General features: G+C 31.1%; 2 pseudogenes; both read right to left on the bottom strand.

Annotated features, from left to right (window-relative positions):
* Nucleotides 1-10,830: 10,830 nt before the first annotated feature.
* On the bottom strand, nucleotides 10,831-11,790 carry LOC109818311 (scopoletin glucosyltransferase-like; annotated as a pseudogene).
* A 3-nt stretch (nucleotides 11,791-11,793) lies between these two features.
* On the bottom strand, nucleotides 11,794-12,549 carry LOC145956588 (scopoletin glucosyltransferase-like; annotated as a pseudogene).
* Nucleotides 12,550-21,850: the final 9,301 nt, after the last annotated feature.

The raw sequence follows: 21,850 nt of genomic DNA, 5'->3' as shown, positions 1-21,850 counted from the left end.
TTGTCTAGAATCAGCTACCGGATTGGCCAAAAATGAGTAAGCATGTGTTTGATTTCACCTTGAGTCATCCAAAATTGTGTTGAAATATAAGCTATAGCGATTTAAGGTACGTGTTTACATGTCTTGTCTTATGTTGGAAAGTTGATTCTGAGTCTAGAAATATTTTGAACTGAACAACTTTAGGTAGTTTTTGAGTTGAATAAAAAAAATTCATACGGAGTATTGTCATCCAGACAGGGTGACTGAAGCTCCCTTCTTCCTCATGAGTTCATAAATTTAATTCCTTTACAATCTTTGGAGCACAGGACGATGAGGCATCAAGCAATTTAATCTGTATTTTTTTTCTTATTAACTTCTTAAAAATATGTAAATAAGTCAATTTTAACTTATGAAAAAATTTATTTAATTTTTTTCCTCTTAAAAATACTTTTAAGAAATTTATCCAAACAAAGTCTATAACCGTTCATGCCGTTGCTCTAAGCCATTTAGGTTGCTTTTCATGATTTTATGCTAGGATTACACCCTTGCACAATTCTTCTATGACTTGTTTTCCATTCTTGGGTTCGTGCTATTCTTTGATCCTTCAAGGTGCAATCATTGAGTTTACTCTCTCTGAACCATTGAGATTTGATGGGGAATTAAAAAAGGAATCATCCTTGAAATGAAGTGATGGGGTCAACACGAGATCTGGCATAGAACATCTGGCGCATTTACTTCAACTAGAAGTCATCTTTGAATCAATCAGCAAGGAAGCAACTGGATCCAGTTTATCAGGAAAAGTCCACAATATAGGAGTGGTATCCAATCATGGAAGATATTCAGATTCCTTCTCCAAGCCTATGCAAATAAATTTTAAAATTAGTCTCTACAATTATGCTTATTAATCCTTTTAGTTCCTAAAATTATAAAAGTAAAATTAGTCCTTAATTTAACAACTTTAATCTCTAATGTCAAAGATCAGTCAATTTAACCCCCTTTATATTTTGACAACTATTAGTTATTTTGACTCTTAACTTTGGTGTGCATCACTTATTTTAGTTTATAACATTGGTGATCCGGGATTAAATTCATGGCTATTAAATTTAAGGACTGATTGATTTACTAATATTAGATATCAAATTGATGAATGGTATTAATTTTATTGAAAAATGTTAACCGGTGTCTTTAATAAGACATTGGTTAAAAAATTAAAAATAAATTTGTATTGATAAGTATAACAACAAATTCTTCATGTAACTTTATTGTACATTTTAATATAAAAGAATCATATTGTAATTCCTTAACCAGATCTTAAGAAGACCCCAATTTTACAAATAAAATTGATTAACAGTTATAAAAATCATAACTAGATTTACCTTTTTATGGTAATGAAAGACTAAATAACCGATGCTTATAATTTGTCTTGAACTGATATGTATTTATCACTCCACTTATTCATTGCCAGTTTGCCTTGGATTATGCCGACAACCATTTTAAGTTGCAAGATCGAAGGCTATGTTGCCTAAGATCTACCTGGTTCCTTGATGGATCTTCCACCGGTTAAGGTGTCAGAGCCCTTGTAATTTGCTTACTGTTTTCACCTTGCTACAAAAGGTTCTATTCATTTATTTTATCAACTAGTCACAACGTGCATGATCTTGCAATGATGGATAGCACATAATAACCTTTGAATAAAATATTATCTTCAATTGACTCTATGTCTAATATTATATTATTTACTTTTATTACTAAGAGTACTTTAAACTTGAAGAATGGAGATCAATTATTTTTCAACTTAAACAAAGGAAATCGATTATATTTTATAAAATAAAATGAACTAAACACAGATATATTCTTAGATAAAAACCATATACTTGAAACATAAGATCAACATTTTACAAATGAAAAAAAAAAAAAAAAACAAGCATCTGAATCAGCATTCAACATATGCAAAACAATGTTTCTTTGGGTATATGCATTTAGGATGACTTTGCACGTGTAGCATTCCCTATGCTAGATGCTAGCTAACAGTGTTGATGTAATCCTTAGGTCGGCAACGGCAATTGAGCTGCAATTTACCACATTTCTTCACCGACCACTCGAAGAAATCATGAAACTGAGACGAACTTGCCTGGAAATGATGAAACAAGAGAAATAAAAAAGTGCTACCGCACAAAATTTAAGGTGTTTTCACGCTTGAATTGAAACTTGAAAATTTTCGTATATCGCGTAAAGGGCAGTCACATCGAACACTTCCCTTCACCGATTTGCGAATTTTTTTAGTAAATAAAATTTTTAAAAAATAAAATTACAAAAATACCATCGGTTACACTTTACACAATACTCAGAATTCGGTTCTCCGGGAACCGAATTCTGAACTTCAAAATTATTTTTTTTTTGGGGATCAGAATTCTTGTTTTCAAATTATTTCTTTTATGCGTTTGTGGCCTAGTGTGCACGAATCTTGGAAGTGAAACGAGCTGTTCCGGAAGCAGAACGGCCCATTTTGCTTAAGCACATAGAGTGTTATTTTTGAAATTGGAACGGGTGAAGAACGGGCTGTTTCAATTTCAAAAGTAACATCCGGAACGGCTCGTTCCACTTCCAAGATTCTCTTAGACTGGACCACAAACGCAAAAAAAAAAAAAAAAAATTAAAAACAACTCAGAATTCAGTTCCCCAATAACTGAATTCTGATCACAAAAAAAAAAAACTGAAACTCAGAATTCGGTTTCCGGAAAATCGAATTCTCAGTGTGAACAGTAATCAGTGTTAGTTGTGTAAATAAAGTGTAACAGATACTATTTTGGTAATTTTTTTTTTTAAAAAATTCTATTTACGTTAAAAATTCCCCATTTGCGGCCTTTTATTTTTAGTTTTTTTTTCTCTCTTATAAATAAAAAAAAAATCTAATTTTATATATATTAAAAATTTAATTAAAGAATAAAAAAAATAAATATTTTAAAAAATTATTAAATAAAATGAAAGTAGTTAATATTTATTTATTTTCGAGAATAAAAAGTGTATCATCGTATCTTTTCTCGCTTATAATAATAAAACAGGAGAGTACTATGCAAGTCCCGTGGAAGCCAACTAGCAATACAAAGTTAAAAATCAATTTAAGAATTTTATTTTAATATTTTTATGTGAAAAATAAGACAATACCAGTATTTGTTTAAAAAAATAGAGAGATAATATTATATACCCGCTTATTATCTAAAAATATTATTAAAAAAATTGTATCATTTAAAATTGATCACACAAGGCATTAACTTTGGGTACAAATAGGTTTAAGAGTCCTAATTTTTAAGGTAATGTTGGGAGTCATTTTTAGTTTAAAGTTTTAATATATATTTTTACATTAAAATCAGTTTTTAGTATTTGATTTTGTCGTTTTAGTTTAATTGTTTTGGATTTTAAGAAATTGTTATCAATTTTGCAAGTTTTCTTTTTAGTATTTGATTTTTAGTTTAAAGTTTAATAAAAAGATATGTGACTATGATGAAATTGCGACAATTTGAAGTGGGAACAGATTGAAATGAATATATATATATAGAGAGAGAGTTAATCACTTATACATTTTCAGTGTAAAATTTTTTTACACTGGCAATCAATTAGATTTTTTAATTGTGTCATGTCTCTATAAACACATTTACTTTTAACAGTGACATAACACAATTAAAAGATCTAATTGGTTGTCAGTGTAAAAAAACTTTATACTGATAATGTATAGGTGATTAACTCATATATATATATATATATATATATATATATATATATATATATATATTACAAGTTTTACCGTTTAATTGATGATTAATGGGTGGGTAAAAGTCTAACTCAATAAAAAGTAATGTACAATAAAAATAAAACCTTACTACTTGCAAAAATTTTAAATCTTAAACCCTAAACAAGTATTACCCATAAAATAGAGGAAAAAGAGATAATACAAACTCATACAAGACACAACGATTTTTAATTGAAAAAAAACTCTTGATGTAAAGATAAAAATCATAAATCATCTAGAATAAAGAAAACTTCCACTATGATCAACAAAAGAATATAAAAGAGTCTCTAATGGATGCACTAAATAATGTTTATAATCTGTCAAAACAAACCAAGCACAATTACTCACAAATGAGAAATAAGATGAAAAATTCCCAAAACAAAGTTGCTAAGATAAACATTGTTTCTCTCACTTTAGACCTTTTTTCGGCAATCCAACAATTGAAAATAAAGAACCGCCTCTAAAGAACCTTCAATTTATTCTATCTACATGCCAGCTTCATCCAATGATGAACAAACTTAGGGTTATAATCTAAAAAGTGCTACCTAGTGGAAATGCAAAAATGCACAATGGTTTTCTCTCTTCTCTTCTCTATGTGTTTGTTGCCACTCTCTCAAGAATGAGTCTTACTCTTAATACTAATCTAACACCTCTCACTTGGTTAAGTGAGACATAATGGATTTACACATTTGAATTTATTCTCCACATAGGAAGGGGACTCAAAACTCAACAAATCTCTTCCCACAACTATTTCGTTCAAGTTTCACCCCATGCACACAAGCAAGCAAGACTAAGGCTCCCAAACCTAGTTGTCTCCAAAGTCATGAATCCCCAATCTTTTACACAATAAGGATTTTCCTCGATAGCGTATTTGACATCATACCTATCACAAAACACATTATGCATATGATAAATGTCACACAAGACTCAATGCATATTCATATTAATCATATTCATAATTCTCAAGTCACAATAATCACATCCCAACTAGACAATTTCACCTAGACTTTTACACTGTTAAGTGTTGAGATTTTCGTTGAAACTACTTTTGTTATTATCGTAAATCATTTTAATTTTCTCAACGGATTCAAACACGACAAGTATACCGATCGTTCAAGTAGTAAATTATATCATATCCATAGGGACTAGTAGGTAAAATCAGAATTTATTGACTATTCGTGACTAAAGAATGATTCCAATTTCATAGATTGTCATGCAAATTTGAATTAAAGGTTATGACTATTAGAATGTTAAACTATAAAACTATTTGTTTTGTGTGTGGAAGGGTAGAAATGGTATTATGGTTTTGTAAGATTGTGGGGTTAGAAATCACTGAACGTCACACTAATGAATCTTTAATCTCTTGTTACATTCATTGCCTAGTCAACCCATAAGTTTACTCAAACCTAATCTCTTAGAGCAAGAGCCTAAGTGCGGATAGTGAATATCAATTTCTTGAGTATGCAATACCTACACCCGCATTACGGGTTAGGGTTTAAGACTACTAATGGGCCAAGTTCCATTCCTAGATACATTTCCCACTAGGTATTTGTTTCAGAGCTAGTTCAAAAGGCTATTTTTCAATACCCAATGGACTCTATATCAAGCAAAGGAGGATCAATCCAAAGCAAGCATTAAGAATAGAAACATAACACAACAATGAATGAAACAACATATATATATATATATCATTAAAAATGTAAAAATTACATAAGAGTTTCATTGGTTACATCTAACCCCACAAAATAATGGGTAGAACCACTCAAAATAATGAGGGTAAACAAAAATTGAGATGGAAGAGAGATGGAAGAACCGAAGGAAAGACCCACACACGAACGGTCTCAAGCACCGGGAATCCCTTCCTCAGCCCCTAGAAGTCGCCCAATGTGTGAATGAGGAGAAAATCCTTGAAGACTTGCTTAAATACAAGCTGGGGGAGTCAAATTAGGGTTACCACGCCCGGCGCATTATGCTTTGCTCCCAGCGCAAGGCCTTCTAGAGAGTTTTGTTACCCTCTACCTCAAGACACGCCCGGGGCAATTACTTTTAAGCCGGGCACAATGTCTTCCAGAGAGTTTGAGTTTCTCTCTGTCTCGAGCACGTCCGGCGCACCTCCTTGCGCCCGATGCAGTTATGAATTGTATAAGTGTGACTCTCTGTTCTTCTCAAGCCCGGCGTGGGTAGTCTTGCGCCCGACGCAATTACTCTTCTTTTGCTCCTGAGCTCCTTTAATTTCCAATCCAATGGGTCTTCAACTTTCAACTCTTCACTCAATACCTGCACAAAAAATAAGGTGTATCAAGGTATTGTTAGATGAAATTGGGTTAGCTATATCTACACAAAAATTGAATCAAAAAGAGAACAATTATGTTGCAAGGGTGCATAGGATGGGTGGAATTGTTCAATAAGTCTTGTCTAAAAAGAAGTATAATTGAGACTCAACATTAAGTTAGACTTAGACTTCACATTACATGATCATCACATTTCCTACACACAACAGGCCACATTATTATCACACACAAGCACATCACATCACCATCACATATACCTCAATTAGCAAATCTTGATATTTAAGATCAAATCTTAACCTACTCACTCAACTCATCACTAAATCATTCTCATATCACTATTAATATTATAAATCATGATCCTAAGCCATACCACTAAAATACTCCAAGTAGAATCAAACACTAAAAAGGTAAAGTCATTCATAAGATTAGACACGTAAAGGGTAAAACAATTCACTATCACTACTCAAATCGTATTTTCGTAACTTAATCTTTTATGACTTCGTGTGGTCCAAACATGATATCTAGAGTTATATACATGTTATTAAGTTGTTATTAATTTTTTTTAGAAATATAAGACAATTATCTAAAATTTCTATGTTAACCTCAAGAGTTAATTTTTTTCATCTAATATTTTTAAAAATTACAAAATTCTATCATTTCAACCTAAATGTGACACCTTGACTTTCACTTACTAATAATTTGATCATAACTTTAGTTATGAACCTCCTTTTTTGGTGATTTCAATGGAATTTTTTTGAAATCTAACATTTAGAGCTACAACTTTCATGAAGACCATAAAAGTCAATTCAAACTTTAATAGAGTACATGGTTGTACATAAATTCAACAAGGGTGTGTTTACTTAAGCACAAGTGTGCTTCATAAGAAGCACATTCATGCTATATATCAAAACAAGTTCCAAAACCATTATAAATCTTGTATGAAGCACGAGTTCAACCTAATTAAACTCTCTTTTCTTGCACCAATTCAAAATTAAATCCTAAACCTATAGAATTAAACCATCAAATACATACTCTTTCATACAAAGATTAAGTGTTACTTACTAATTCAGTTTACTTTGTCCTTAGGGTTCCTATATGAATCCACAAGAACTCATAGATTCACAATTATATTTGTATAGATTAAAAACATGAATATTTATCAATTAATGTAATTAATTTGTCCTACTCTTTAATTCTTATTCATATTTAATTTTCTTATAATTTTTTTTGTATTAATCCTTAGGACTTCCTCGAGAACCCATAAGTAGTCGTCATTAATAGAAACATTCCCACATATTAGAAACATAATCATCATATAATATCACAATAAAAACATGAGAGAATCACATGTACCATAAGCTTATAGTCATAATCAAAATTTTAGGATTACTCCCTCATGAATCAATCACTAACAAACAAAATTGAGGGTCAATCTTGTTATCCTACAAATAACTAACTCCCTGAAGCAAGGTTCTAACTTTTCCCTTACCTTGATGGATGTCAAATGTTGGCTGTAGATCTTCAAGATTGTTTTTAGCTGCCTCTTGCTCTCCTTTCTCTTCAGATCATAATAGAGTGAGCATTAATATGTATGTGATGCAACCTTAGTCTTGCTAGTCTATATATAAAGGGAATACTAAACCCTAACTCACGCATAACTCATCGGTAAAAGTCTGTTAATCCACTGTTGGTTACTTCTCTCTTGAAATTCAAATAATTATCTATAATAATTAAACTATAAAATATTTCTTTTTATCAAATAACACTCATAATTATAAAATAACTCAATTAATTATTTAAAACTTTTATAGATAAATACATAAGACAATATCTCTTCAAATAAAATAATTTGAAATCTTTATTTTTCTTATCAAAAAACATTCTCACCTATTTAATTTCTCAATTAATCAAAATATATTAAAACAATTACAATATATTTATATCTCTAATAATTAATATAATAAATAATTTCACAAATCTTTCTTTAATTAATAAAAATACTCATAATTATTTAAAAAGTCTTTAATGTAATTATAGAACATATTTAACTAATTAAAATATTCTTTTAATGATTTTAGAAAATTTAAGATGTTACGTCATTCCTAAACCGTTTCAAGTTAATACATGTTTAACTATAAAATTCTTAAATAATGAGCTACCAAAAAGTATATACATCTTATTGGTATAGACATTATAAATTAAAATCATCAACTATATAATCTCACTCATCTAAAGCTTTTAGATCCTTCATATTTTGATGTGTTAAAGAATTTACATAAAACAAAAAAAAGTCAATATCCGTCCGCATCTTTCATTGATTTAATGTTCTTCATACATTAATTTGAATTACTTTAAGGTACGATTGTTTTTAGAATAATATTGACTATTTTTATAAATAGTTATAAGTATAATATCATACTTTCATTTTATTTTTTATTGTTCCAATGATTTGTACAAAGGAAGAAAGATGACATTTTTATTTTTTTATTATTTTTAATACAACTTTTGAAAATAAAGAACAAACTAAAAATAAAAACAACCACATAGTTATAATTATTTACAAAACAATAAATAAAATAGAAAATATTTATTAAATTATACATGTTAATATTATTACTTTATAATCATTCGTGTTTTTATTAAAATCTAACAATTTAGGGGTTCACATATAAATATGAATACAAATCCATCAAGTCATCTATTATTAGAAGACAATTTTTGTTCTTAACAGTTAATTTGTTGTGTTGATGATAGACCATACATAACATAAAACTATCTTCTTTCTTCTACACCAACTATAATGCTTTCCACAAGAATGATCGATAAACTTACTAGTATTTACTAGACCAACTCTAATACATAAAATTATATAAACCTTACTAGAAAAATGTCATTTTCTTGCAAATTTTTCTGCAAAAAAAATATTCGCAGAAATTTTTTGTGAATTTTCTTACAATAATAATTTCACAAAAAAATTTTACGAATTTATTTGCAAAAAATAATTTACAGATATTTCTTACAATTTTTTTTTGAAAAAAAATCTACAAGAAATTTTTGCAAATTTTGCTGCAATTTTAATGATCATAGAAATTTTTTTCCTTGGTAAAAATTTGCAAAAAATATTGTAAGAATTTTATTTTGTTTCTTGTATAGTTTCTTGCAAAAATAAATTCGCAAGTAATGTTTATTAAATGGTAAAAAAAATTTGCAGATAACTTTTCCTGCCGATTTTCCTACCAATTTTAATCTGCAACAAAATAAATTCGCAAGTAATGTTTATTAAATGGTAGAAAAATTTTGCAGATAACTTTTCCTGCCGATTTTCCTACCAATTTTAATCTGCAACAAAATAAAAAATATATTTAAATTTATAAGTTTAATATTTTTAAAAAACTTCAAGTCTCACATTGATTGAAAATAAAACAATTAAATAGTATATAAGTTGTGGTAACACTTACCTTACAAGTTGATTTATATGGTTGAGTGTTAGGCTTATAATCATCAATATTAGAATTTAAAAAATTATGTATCACATGTTGGAGGTGTGGAAACAAATGCTTCGGATGAATTCATTGTGAGCATTTGAAAGAATTATTGATAGAATTTATAGTATTTTTTTTTTTTGTAAAAAATATTCCTGCAGAATTTCTTGCCAAAAAATTCGCAAGAAACTTTCTTGCAAATTATTTTTTGCAAGAAACTTTCCTGCAAATTTTTTTTGCAAGAAATTTCGCAGAAAAATTTCTTGCGAAAACATATTATCCATGAAGGTATTATCTACAAATAAAATTTCGCAGAAAATTTTGTAGAAACGACGTTTCCTGCGAACTTTTATGAAAAATTCGCAAGAAAAGTCGCATGTAATAAGAGAAATTCTAGTAGTGAAATCCTTTTATTGATTTATTCGTTAAGATATAATTATATATTAATATAAATTTTTTAGTTAAATTTTATGAAAATTAAAAAATGTAATATTTTATAATATATTATAATATAAAAAATATGAAAATTTTAATTTTAAATTTAATTTCACATTTGTATTAACTATTTTCAATTATATTGAAGTAACACATTTAATAAATATATTATATTGACGATATGATACTTATCCATATTCGCATGCGACGTTTCCTGCGAACTTTTATGAAAAATTCGCAAGAAAAGTCGCATGTAATAAGAGAAATTCTAGTAGTGAAATCCTTTTATTGATTTATTCGTTAAGATATAATTATATATTAATATAAATTTTTTAGTTAAATTTTATGAAAATTAAAAAATGTAATATTTTATAATATATTATAATATAAAAAATATGAAAATTTTAATTTTAAATTTAATTTCACATTTGTATTAACTATTTTCAATTATATTGAAGTAACACATTTAATAAATATATTATATTGACGATATGATACTTATCCATATTGTTTGATTTAATTATATACTTTGTATTGAATAAATATAATATTTATTTAAAAATATATACTTTGTTTTGTAAAATTTAAAAATAGAATTATATTTAATAAACACAAAAATTTAAATGATTAACCACGCATTTTAATTTGACTATATACAATATTTAAAAAATATATATTATTTTTTGTTATTTAAACATTAACAATAAATGGCATTAATATTTAAGCAACATTAAGTATTTTATTTGCATTAATATATATATATATATATATATATATATATATATATATTTAAAACGTTATTAAGTAGTCAACTTTAGATAATAATTATAGTACTTATCCAACATAATATATAACTAAACTGATATTATTAAATACTATATTTGAGTAATACAACATGTTTATAAAATATTAAATATAATAGATATAATGTATGTTTATCGAATATATTTATTTTAACACAAATATATCATGAATACATCTTGGAATTCATTTATTGATTTGGATAACAAGTGTCAAATCCACATTAGCTTTCTATTGGTTCATATATGTTTGGAGTATATGTTAACGTTACACATGCATGTCAAACTAAACACGGCATTTTGTTCATGAAAGGTGCATTAATGGGAGAGGGAACCTATGCCCTCAACTAAAGCATCAAATTTTTTGTCAGAAGATCCTCCTTCTTCCACTGTCAGCCTTGCCATCTGCCCAAGGACTTTTGCCCTATTTCTCATTGCTTCTGCTTCTTCCTCTACCATTTCCCTTTTCACAGCCTTTGCAATCGCATCCCACTTAACACTACCATTTGCTTCTATGTGACTCTATTTTTTAATACCAACAGATACAACAATTTTAAGCACATCAGTAAGCAACTTCTCATTGTAAAATTGCTTGGCATCCATAGGGAAAGTGACCATAGGCACCCCAGCAAGCACACCTTCCAATTTGAATTCCATCCACAATGAGTCACAAAAGATCCAATAGCTCATGTTCAAGAATTAGCACTTGAGGTGCCCAACCTCTTATTATTTAGTCATTTCTCTTCCATTCTTTTTCCAAACCCTTAATCAGGAAACATCGTTATTTTTTTTTGTGTTCAACCACTTTAAGCATTTGTGCTCATCAATAGATGGTTTTTCCCTTCTGTATCTTTTTCCTCATTATCCTTGTTGCAAAGAGACAAAGGGACTATAGGCCATGCTTTTATTCCATGTTCATTCCCATAATGATCTGCATAATCCTTCTCGAGTTCATAGAAGCTATTAAAATCCACCCTATAGGACGGAGCCAAGGGGGGACCTACGGGTGCCACGGCCCCCCCAACAATTTTAATTTTTTTTTATATACATATATATTACTTTAATTTTCATTTATTATAAATTATATATTATTTATTCTCGGCCCCCAGTATTGAAATCCTGGCTCCGTCCTCTTGAGATCCTTTTCAGTCATTTCTTTCCAAAATGATTTCACTTCATCTTAGTGATCAAATTGCCCACCTACAACCATGTCATTTTAATTTTATCTGGAGAGTTAGGAATAACGAATAACACTGAGCTAAATGAAGTGTTGTTGAGGCTCATAGAGGGCCATTGTTGTGGAAGCGCATAAAGAGAAAACACTAATGCCATGGAACACGAGCCTGAGAATTCCAAACTTGGCAGCAGAGTTAGTTGCCCATATGGGAGGAACATATCAGCAACAACACAATTTGGACGTTATTTGAAGTAATAGCTGCTCAAAGGAACTTGTAGCAAAGTAGTAGCATGAAGGAAGGCTAGAAATAAATCCAATGAAGGGATTGAGTTGAGATGTTCCCATCCTTGAGTTAAACCAACCTCCACGTTGGGAAACTTAGTGGTTTGGATTTGGATCTCTTTGTTTTGTTGAGTTTTGGCATTTTCTATAGCTTTAGAGAAGCTAGATGCGTTGAAGGGTGTGGTGATTATGGTTGTTCTCACACCCTTTGCATCAAAAAAAGTTTGACCATGTCGACAAATTTAAAAGGTATTATGTGGCCATGAGCCATGAAAGGGAAGAAAAATATGTGTAAAGGACCATAGTTATTGCCCATCTTTCCCACTTTGTTGTTGTAGGTAAATAAAATTAAGATTTTGCACAAAAAAAAAAAAAAAAAAAAAAAAAAGTAAAAGGGGACTTGGAATGGCTGCATGCTTATCAGAGGATGGAGAATTTATAAAACATTGATTTAGGCTACCGTTCATGCCTTTGCACATATCATTTTTTTATATTGATTTAATTATGCAATACTTTAATGTATAATGAGTATTATATAAAATAACATTGTACTCTCTTATTTCATTTTACTTGACATTTATATAGATTTTTAATATACTTTTTATATTTTATAGTAATTATATTTTGTCTCATCAATATTTCTTTTATCTTTCACTCAGTTCACAATTAAAAAGTTAAACATATAATAAGAAAAATGCATTTAATAATTTTTTGACTTTGTCAAATAACAATCAAAATAAACATGTTTATTATTAAAACATCAGATAAAATAGAATGAAAAGAATAATATGGTAGTATATTTAGCTATTTTAAAAATACATCATAATTTCATCACAATTATTATATAACTTAATATACCAGTATGAGCTATTTAAATTCAAATTACTTGTTGACCAATGATAAAGAAAGGAAGTATCTAATTATTTTCTATAAAAAAATTCATAACGATTTTTTAAAAGGAGAAGTGTGTAAATCAAAAATGTCTAAGGGCATCCATATTCAAATTCTTTGCTAGTCAATAATAAGAAGAAAAAAAATATTTATTTAATTATTTTCTAAATTTATTCATATAATAGATATTTCAAAAAAAAAATATGGAAAACAAATAAGTCAAGGCACATTGATCGATGAGGACATGGAATTCTATCACACATCCATTTTTTTTTAATGATTTAATGTTCTTCATACATTTGAAATACTTTAAAGGTATGTTTCAGAACAATATTGTCTATTTTTAAAAATAATTACCAGTATAATATCATGCTTTCATTTTATTTTTTATTCCAATGATTTGTACATAGGAAAAAAATGACATTTTTATTTTTTACATTATTTTTAATTCATTTTTTTAAAATACAGACCAAACTAAAAGAAAGAAAAAAACAAACGTTGTTAGTTATTTATAAAACAAGAAATAACAAAATATTTATTAAATTATACATGCTGTTACTTTAAACTCTTTCACATTTTTTGAAATTAATAATATTATTATGTATATTTGATATTCTCATATATAAAAAAATATATGTATAGACTAACTTTGAAAAGCCAATTGCTCCTTTTAGCAAATTCATCAAGTCATATAACATTAATAAAAGATATTCATTAGTAGAAGATATTCGTTCTTAATAGTTAACTCTCTCTTTTTTTTTACAGATGGTAATTGTAACACTCTTCATATTGGATATTTCTACAACTCTACTTCATGACACTTCTTACAGTGATACTTCACACAATTTCTTGTGAAGTGAATGTTAGACAATAATAAGGGGGTTAAATTGTTATATTCTTTAAAAATATGTTCTTTATGAAAATCTACCCTTCATAAAGTAAACTTTTTGAGTGTTCAAAAACTTAGTTTTCTTATAAAACTACCTTATGAGCAGTTCAGTTTTGAAACCAAATTATGCAGTAACTAAGGAGATAAAGTTAAAGAGATTGCATACTAAGGTCTTATATTAGTTCACCCCAAATTGGGTTATATCCAATCCCCACACAACCTTGTGAGATTTTTCACTAACACATCCACTATTTTTTAACTTACGACTTTAGCAACTTCTTGTTGATACAAATTCCTCAAAATATATAGCTACCTACTATATTAGTGATTTCCACTCAACCACTTATTGAGATTTCTCCCTCAACAACCTACTAGATACACAACCTCATAACCACCTGCTATGAGATCTTACAACCACCTAATTAACTTTTTTCCTTCCTTCCTACACCTTTGCAACTTAGATATAGGTAAGAAAGGCTTTTACAAATAATAAGTTTGTGTATCCTAGCACTCAACTATGGTTACAACAATTTCTCTTAATTATAGCTTCCACTAAGGAAGATTCACACTTTTATTTTTTCTATTACAAGATTAATAAAAATGTAGAAGTGGAGTTCTTTGCAAAAATAAAGTATGAAGCAAGGATTATAGCTTTCACTGCTTGTGTTTTGATTCCTCTTTTTGTTCTTACTTGCTTTTGAAATATAGTCTTGGTTGTTAAGTCAAACGAAGACGAAAGCAATTCCCACCAAGGTTTTGAATGAGACAAATATAATATGTATTGTTATTTCTAACAAGTGTGCTAGTATTTCATATATAAGTACAGGCAAGTTGATATGCATCAGGATGTGGGATAAAGACTGAGCAAACAAAAGAAACACATCAGACGAAGACAGTCACAAACACAGACACAAAAGAAATAAAAAAAAAGGACATGAGCAACCAAGATGATGGACAAAACTAAGTTAAAACATACCAGACGGAAACTCGAATATAGACGAAGATCAAGAAAAAGTGATTGCATCTGAAGACACAACAAGACAAACTACCTAGCATACATACTCTTAGAAGAGCACATGAAGACATCAAAACATAAGTATAAAGATAAAAAAAAAATGGGTGAGTGCTTATTCACAAATCAAAATTGCATGTGTCAAAGCAAGTACACCTACCAGTCAACAAAGGACAACACCTCCATCGCTGTAATATCAAGAAAGTACAGAGATATCTTAATGCCAGTCAGAAAAGCAAACATATAGTATAAAAGATCTCGTGAAGCGCAAATTCAGCAAGCAAACATTTAATGCAAAATCAAAGGCATTAAATGCAACAATCCATGAAGATTGTACAAACTAGATGGAAGAACCAGATGATGGCTAATCAAGCATAAAAACAAAGTCTGCTCACGAACGGAAAAGGACTACCACCAGAATGAGACACTGAAGTATCAGATGAAGCCTATGAGGAATAGTCAAGGCAAGACACGAGTCAAACAAGTCGAGACAGATAAAACAAGTGATGTAGGAAACCGAGCGTCAAGAGATGAGTAGTTGGAACACGAATATGCACCAGATGATCACAAAATATCTAGACAAAGTTGTGTCAAGTGCAACTGCTCTAAAGCACATATCTGACGTGGTATATGTCTATGGACAAAAGAAAGTCAATCGTACGTCAAGACCAAGAGCAGCACAGACTAAAAGATACTCTGGATGAAGACAAGTCTGTCTGCAATACTAACAAGACCATATAAGACACCAAAGCATCAACATCAAATACTCAGATGAAAAACAAGACAAAAGACGCATGAGATTAACAGACGCAGATGAAGACTGTCGCGCAAGCACTTATCAAATCTCAAAAGACTACTCAGAGCATCGTCCATGATCACAAAAAAGCCCTCAACATAAAATGTGCGATCTAAATGAAGGAACAAAGAAGAAGAGAAGCACGCAAAAGAAGAACATGCATGTGTCAGAAAAAGTGCATCATTTTTTCAGAAAAGGACAACGGCTATATTGTTGCATGACCAGAAAAAGATAAATAATTTCTAGGTCTTAGATAAATTCAAGCATTGCTGGCAATAGGACAAAGAAGAATACACGCAATGTCTAAGAACCGGAAGCAACATTTAATGCAAGACCAAACGCATTAAATGAAAGTATCAATGTAGTCATGAACGACTATATTAGCTTCAACGGACACTTACAACGGGCAAATTTTACAGGCCTATAAGTATGCAATAACATCAAACCGAAAAAGGTTGGCAAAAAGCAACGAAAGGATAATCATAGGCTTTGCCCTGGGCATTTGATGAAAAAGATTATATGAAGCCCACAAGACAGAGGGACTAGAGATGAACGTTCATAATCATATACACAATGTAAATTGCATTTTAATCTTTGTAGACTAAGGTGCTCAAAATGTCAGTCATGAACAAACCTTAGTGAGTGTTGTAAACCTATGTATCCTCTCTGTGAAAGTAATCCAAACACTCAAATACAAGCCTCCGTAGGACTAAGATAGTGAAACCTTAGAGAGTGTGGATTTTATATGTATCTTCTCTATGAGAGTAACCTAAACACTCAAACCAAACTTGTCTAGCCAACACATTGTAGAGCCTGAAGAGGCTAGGAAAAGAATATTTGTAAAGCCTGGAGGGGCTTGTCAAAGAATACTCACTGCTAGCCAGAAGTGGCTGATAAGAAAATACTAGCGCTGGTAAGTGAAGCTGGCGGGCCATGAGTGGTCAAGAATACTTGGAGAACCATAAGTGGTTTAAGAATACTAGCGTTGGTGAGTGAAACTAATGGGCCAGGAGTGGTCGAGAATACTTGGAGAACCAGAAGTGGTTTAAGAATACTAGCGTTAGTGAGTGAAGCTAACGGGCTAGGAGTGGTCGAGAATACTTGGAGAACTAGAAGTGGTTTAAGAATACTAGCATTGGTGAGTGAAGCTAACGGGCCAGGAGTGGTCGAGAATACTTGGAGAACCAAAAGTGGTTTAAGAATACTAGCGTTGGTGAGTGAAGCTAACGGGCCAGGAGTGGTCGAGAATACTTGGAGAACTAGAAGTGGTTTAAGAATACTAGCGCTGGTGAGTGAAGCTGGCGGGCCAGGAGTGGTCGAGAATACTCAGGGCTAGGAGTGGTCGAGAATACTCAGGTCCAAGAGTGGACGATAATACTTAATGTTCTTCATTTTGATACCTAGTGGAACCCTTCAGTTGAAGGAGACTGGATGTAGCTTAGTTGAGCGAACCAGTATAAAATGATTGCATTGCTTTTCCTACTTAACTAGGAACATTATTTTTTTATCTTTGTGAAAGACCTTGTCCGATATTTACATATTGTTAAAAACCATTTTTCAGACAAAGACACAATTTCGTTTAACAAATATAGTACACTGAAAAGCCTTATCTACTGCTTGTCTCTAAATGAAACTATTTTGAAAAGGAAAAGTGAAACAACTTCAATAATTATTATTAGAGATCATCTTCCTCAGCAGTCGATAAAGTTGTCAGACGCAATGACCTTATGTTATTTTGAGTAACCGTCTGATATTTGAAAGTGCATTAGACGAAGAACATTACTCTTGCGAAAACGTCTTTCAAAATTCCTTCGTACACACACACACATATTCAACCCCCCTTCTATGTGTTTTTTCGCTAACTTCATTGGTCATCCTTTTATAGCTTGGGGCTTACTTAGTTTTTAAACAATGTTAACATCAACTTGTACTTTACTTTTTAGTTTTGTCAGCAATTCCTTCAAAAGTTGTTATCTTATAAGCAACCTTCTCTACAAACCTTTTTAGTAGAGTCTTCAATACTAGTCTTTTGAGAAGATGAGTTTTAATTGAGACTTTCTAATGAATGTTTCAAAGAACTAGACTCTTGGGCTAAGTCTTCAAGGCATTTTCCTTGAGAGAAAATGTTCATCTTGAACTCCTTTGTTTAGTAGTCATTTTGTGCTCATCAAAACAGCTAAGACCATGATATTACATAAAAACTCAAGTAGTATTTATTGAAGCTTTTGAGATGTAATACCTTGTTAAGTTTCTGAGTACTGAACAAAATTAATTTGAAACACTTGAACAAAATTTGTTAGTACATCACATGAGAACTTTTCATTATTAAAACTTGAAACTAAGAGTTTGTCATTATTAAAACATGAATTAAGGTGAGATTCAAGACCTTGTCGGTAAAAACCCTTCATGAGTAGCAATTTCTGAGATGTCTGGTTATCTTTAATGATGGAATAACACTAAGGCCAAGAAGTCCAAGAGGTGATGTATTGAAGGAAGCAAAAGGAATGGGTTAGTGTTGAAAAACTATAGGAGGAGTGAGGCCACTTTTGGACCTTAGCTCCTAAGTTCTTATTAGCATAGCATTTATTTTTATTCCTATTTTGCCCTTATCTTTTATTCCAAATTTACCCTTGTACTTTGGGGTATTTTAGTCATAAAATTTATTTTACTTGTATTTCCAATTTTACCCTTGTATTTTGGGGTGTTTAGGACTTAGAATTTATTTTCCCTTGTATTTCCCATTTTACCCTTGTATTATGGGGTGCTCTAGATGATTAGGATTTTTAATTTTGGGCTAGGGTGTTAACTAGAAGGGTGACGCATTTTTTGGTGTTCATTGGATCTATTTTTGGTGTTAGAAAGGCTTAGGCCCAAGTGGAGGGCAAAGGTTGCATGGTCTTATCATGCACCTAGATATAGCCAATCTAAACCCAAAGATTTCATCCTTGGCCACCAAGTTGCATCTAGGGTTCATTTGCATTTCATTTGGAATGCATTTGCCTACTCCAAATGCAACCCTAGATGTCTCCCCTCCTATAAATACCCAACACCCCACACCTTGTAAATACTTTGGATTATATGAATTTGAGAGAGCATTTCTTTGCCTCAAATCCTATCCTTAGTCCCTAGGTTAACTTCGGCTAACCACCTTCATTCTCCACCCTTGGAGAGTGAAACCCTAGAGTGGCCTCCACCTTCACTTGGAGTGAGCCAACCTTTGAGCATCCATACACCATACACTTCCGCCAATCATCACCATATCACGCCTATCATCCTTTGTCCACCTTAACATTCCTTTCCCATACCTTTGGTGAGCCTAGATCAAGGGCAAGGTGCCCTTCACTCACTATCTTCAACCATGGAAGGAGGGACTCCATCATTTAAATCAACAACTTTCCTCATAAACCAACACAAGACTTGTTAGCATGCTTTGTCCTCACTCACACACTTTTTAAGAAACTTCCTAAAAGATCACTCATTCCTAAATTATTCTAAGTCAAGCACGCTTGACTATGAAGTTTTTTAGTGATAAGATATCAAAAAATAAACGTATCTTGTTGATATAAGTAGTACAAATTAATTCTTTTAAGTCATCTTTAACTGTACAATATTCTCAAACATGTAAAAATCTCTGGATCTCACTCTATAACACTGTGAGTTTTATGCTTTTATTGCAACCAAACAAAATAGTCAATTACAATAATCTATGAAATTAAAATTTGCAATTCCTAAAAGTTGCCCTAATACTACTCCCCTTTTTTTGTCAAAACCAAAAAGGTATTCTATTCCCCTTGGAGGGGGGGTTGTTCTCAAAAGATTCTGAAGAAAAATAATCAACTTCTCTAAAGGGAGGAGGAGGACCAGGAGTTGGTGGAAGGACTCTAGGGATGGCAATAGGCACACATTTTGTCACCAACCATTCTTCTAGTAGTAAAAGCCTATCAAGAAAATCATTGAGGCTATGCTACAACTTGTCTTGATTTGAAAAGATCAACTTGTGCTCTTTCTTTACAAGTCAAAGTTACTTCTCTGTATCAAAGAACCTCATTTCAACGAATTTGGACAATCCAAGATCTACTTTAGAAAGCTTGGAATTTCAACGGGCTTGGACTTTAGAAAATCTAATTGCTTATCATCATAAAAAATATGCTTAGTTTGAAGGACTAAACCACATATAGTAGGAATTGTTTCTTTCTTAACAAGATTAATCTATGAAGGTCCAACCTCATTTGCTGTTGGAGGATGTAATGGTGGAAAAGGAAGTGATAAAAACATATACATCCTCAACTAGATGACCTTGATTGAGTGATGTTCTGATAGCGAAATAAAAAATTGGTGAGTAAAACAAAAGATTAAGATTCTCAATGTTAAAGACAAAGTCTTTACTAGATGGTGGAGTTGATGGATCAAATATAATCACAAGGGTGAGTGGTAAAGTAATGCCTTCAATTTCCTCTAGATTAGCCACAACAAAAGGTGTCTTGTCAGGAGTAAAGTCTCTTGGAGCTTGGGTTTCAAAGACAATCTCACACATCTTGAGTTGTGTGAGAACATCAGCAATCAAAAAGTCAAATACTGGAGCAAGGTACTTAATTTCCTCTTTAGTAAAACTTGGTATAAGCACAATTATGATGGAATCACTATCAAACTCAGAGAAGAGTCTTGGTGTGGATTCCTAAGTAATGATGTGAATACGAAAAAACTCTTCATGTTGAGGCCCAAGACAAGTTGTTAGGGCAATAGCTAGAAGAATATCAAAGATCATTTTTTCATAAAAGGATTGAGAACCCTCTTGAGTAGTTGGGTCAACAGTAGATGGTGTGTTTGCTTTAAAAGACATGTCTTATGATTCTTCAATAGGATCAAAACATGGTGTGTAATTCTTACTTGCTTTGATCTTGAATTTCTTACCAAGTTTCAACCAATTAGCAATCCTCTCTAAGAGGTCAGGTTGAGGAGTTACCTTAGGAGTAGAATCTTCACCTTGAGAAGGTGATGGAGCAGATGCAGTTTGTTATTCCTTTATTTTCTTGTCCTTCTTGGACTTCTTCTCTAACTTTTTCTTCTTTTCAAATTTTTCAACTTCTTCATCAATGAACACATAGACTTTGTGCATCCTTAAGTGAGGCTTTAACTTCATCTATTTCAAATTATGTGCATTCCATTCATGCACATTATAGTCCATAGGTTCATCAATTACAGGCACTTTGAAGTGCTCAAACACCTTTACCAACAACATTCCATAAGGTATACAGGAAGTAACCTTGGTGGGTCTAGTTGCTTTAATCATAAATTATAATAGGAGATATGTAAAGTAAACCCAAATTTGCTTCCACATACATTAAATGATGAGAAAATCTTGGCTAGTGATTTCCTAAAAGGTGTCAATTCTAGGAAAAAGCAAGTGAAGACACATATTGTGGACAATCCTACCAAAAGATTTCAAGTTTTTTGCCTTAAATTCATGTTCATCAACATCTAGCACTTTCTTTAAGACTTTCTTTCTAGAGACATCTAAGGCCTCAAACCAATCATGCCACGACTGAATCCCATCAATTGGTAGTTTAAGAATCTCTCCTAAAGATTCTATAGTGAGTAGAGCATCAGTGCCCTTAAGATTTACAAAAATAATACTTGTTTCTTCATCTACTACAACATCAACAAAGAACCCTCGAACAAGTATTGGATAGATAGGCCTTTTAATTGTAAAGAATTTCTTCCAACCTTGTTTCTTCACAAAACATAGAATATTCCACCCAACTTGGTTGATATCCTTGAGATTGGTTGTTCGCTCATATACAACTCTTTTTGTCTTTCCAATATTTGTTGAAGTCATCAATTAAGTTCTTGTCATGGAAGATATCTGACTAATCTTCACGTTTCCTCTTTAAGGTAGATTTAGCTTTGTGTTTAGTGATTTTCTTTTCATGGGGAGCCAATAACTACCCCTATTGGTTTTGGTGGAGAATCAAGGATAAAAATTTCATCATCACTATTGGAGGGAGTTTTGAGTTCAAGAGGAGCAACCT

This window comes from Cajanus cajan, chromosome 3 (assembly GCF_000230855.2).
Source record: "Cajanus cajan strain Asha chromosome 3, NIPB_CcT2T_4, whole genome shotgun sequence".
Classification (NCBI taxonomy): Eukaryota; Viridiplantae; Streptophyta; class Magnoliopsida; order Fabales; family Fabaceae; genus Cajanus; species Cajanus cajan.
This window is presented reverse-complemented; position numbering and strand designations above follow the sequence as displayed.